The 2,722-nt window shown below is 39.0% G+C and overlaps 1 protein-coding gene across 2 annotated transcripts in view; it reads right to left on the reverse strand.

Annotated features, from left to right (window-relative positions):
- The window catches only part of LOC119419464 (cytochrome P450 2J6), a gene marked incomplete in the record, with an annotated part of 21,347 nt that overhangs the window by 11,948 nt on the left and 6,677 nt on the right, over positions 1–2,722 (reverse strand).

Genomic DNA, 2,722 nt, shown 5'->3' on the forward strand with positions numbered 1-2,722 from the left:
ACACACACACACACACACACACACACACACACACACGTACAGTATTTCTGCCTACCTTTGGATCGGCTGTGTCCTTGTTGACCCATAAAACTCGTTAAGTCTACAGTTTGGCCCTTCAGTACAACAGGCAACAAAGCGCAGTTTGAACTATTTATTTAAAAGCAAAATGTTTTGAGACATTTCATTTATTTTTTGTTGCTGTCCCTGAGTGAGCTGTACCTCCTTCCAACAAGCTCGAGTTCTTTGTCTTCCTGCTGCTGGTCGTCCTGCATGACGTTTTCTATGCTGCCACCTTATATATGTTACCATGGTAACGCTGCCACTCTTTCTTTCTAAACATTTTACTCTTCTTCGATGCATCTTTTATGGCATCTGTACTATTTTATTATTTTGCGTGCGTCTTTTTTCTGGCTACTCCAGTTTCTTCTCACGAAATAAAAACGCACACACTCGGTTAGTTGGTAACTTTAAATTGACCCCGCCTCCCCCAACAATCACTGGAGATAGACATAAGCTCCTCCCCTCCTGGCATGAAAAACATGCATATGTGAATGATGCAAAAGTATACTGAAAATCAATTTAAACCCAAAAGCTGTAATTATTGTTTAATAATGCCATGCGCAAAACGTAAAAATAATTTGACATTGTTAGTTGTTTAAATTCAACAACACATTTAAAGATAAAACCTAGAGTTCCGTAAATGTTTTCCCATGTTATAATAATAATAATTATTATATAATTGTTGACCAGTTCAAGATAATTTGATGAAATTCGATAAACTTCTGCATCGTCAGACGGAGGGTTGTGAAGACTTTTCATCGCCCCAGCTTCAAGTTCAAGGTCACAAATTTTGCCTGGTGATATGTGCTGCTGATTATCCATGCTGCTGATCTCATGCTGCTGATTATTTCATGCTGCTGTATTCGTTTGTACCCATCTGCTCACCACAGACTCATGTTCGGCTGCTGTTGTTACGCCGTATTGTTTGTCATTGATTGTGTTTGGCGTATATTTTAGATCTTTTAGCGTTCGTTTAACGTATATCTTGGTGTATATCTTGGATCCTTATATGCTGTTTCTTTTTACACTTGCTATTGTTGGATGTAACTGGGACCCTGTGCACATAATTTCATTCCACCTCATGTACCACATGTGGTGAAATGACAATAAACCTGCTTGAACTTGAACTTGTACAAATCAAGGTTATACTAGGTCTTTGCTTGTCCCAGCCATTGCTATAGATTGCTGAATAATAGTTTGTCACCAGGCGTATATCATTAGCTACCAAGGAGGAGCAGAGGAAGGGAGATGGGCTGCGGAGGGTGGAACGATGCACGGGTGCGGCAGGATGGTTCGATAAGACCCACCGCTCTCCGAGCCGCTCTGATCCACTGGAAATTCTCTTGAGACCTACGCAGTCCATCTGCAGCCCAGTTCATTCCACCAGAACCTCACTCTCCGGCCTCATTCCCACCTCGGGCTCAGGCTCCGGTCTGTTATGGGTCCGTCTCCATGATCCTCCATCTGCCTGCATGGACCGAACTCCACGGAACAGTTTGGTTTTGCAGGGAACTTTGAATGTTCTGTGTCTGCCGGACCCAGATCTTGAGGACAGTCATTGTCCGTTGCCACAGTCATTATACTATCATCATGCTGCTGACAGAACCATGTTGCAGACGGGACCACGCTGCTGACAGAGCCACACTGTTGGCAGTACCATACTGCAAATAAGACCATGCAGCTAACAGCAAGTGTTTTTATAACAATATCTTATTTTAATTGCTTTTTATTCTTGTATATTGTTGTCCGTCTAAAACAGATCTTTCTTAAGAATGAGTCCTCATGACTCAGTGAGACTACCTGTACAAATAAAGGTTAAATAATAATAATAATACTAATGTGTCGTATGCTTTACAGTGGGTTTGAAGTTACGTTATTTATTATTTCATGATATTTTGTTGAAATTATTACAGAATTATTTTAAAATGTTTTCTGTATTTGCTGAAGCTGAGGTACAAATCTCAGACACAGATGATCCCACACAAAGAAACTACATAGAGTAATGTCCATGTTCACGTGATGAGTTATATCATCTAGAACATGATCCTGGGTCTGATCAATGTGGCTTTTTACACCCGCAATTCTCTCATCACAGTTATAAAGAGATTAGCAGTTCAGCTGTCAGAATTCATTCCACGCAGAAACAAAAAGACTAAAACATTTAAACAAAGCATTAATCAAAGGTTTAACACAACACTTGTGTTTTGGGGAATGTATTGTCATGTGTGAAAACTCCCACGCAAAGATTTCAATTAATCATTTTGGTTTTGCACTACTCCCCCGAAGTGTTAATTCAACTCTTTCTTTTTTTACTTCTTCTGTTTCTTAGACTCAGTTATGTTTCTCATCGTGTTCGGTTTTAGCTTCTTTTAAGGACACAGAGGGCAGTTTGAGAATTCATACAGACCAAAAACAAGACGTATTAGAATTAACAAAAAAAACAGGATTTTTTAAAGAAAATGTTTCTTCCATTTTGGTTCAGTGTTTAACATCCATCCATCCATCCATCCATCCATCCATCCATCCATCCATCCATCTATCTATCTATCTATCTATCTATCTATCTATCTATCTATCTATCTATCTATCTATCTATCTATCTATCTATCTATCTATCTATCTATCTATCTATTTATCTATCTATCTATCTATCTATCTATCT

This window comes from Nematolebias whitei, chromosome 13, assembly GCF_014905685.2.
Source record: "Nematolebias whitei isolate Nwh7 chromosome 13, NemWhi1, whole genome shotgun sequence".
Classification (NCBI taxonomy): Eukaryota; Metazoa; Chordata; class Actinopteri; order Cyprinodontiformes; family Rivulidae; genus Nematolebias; species Nematolebias whitei.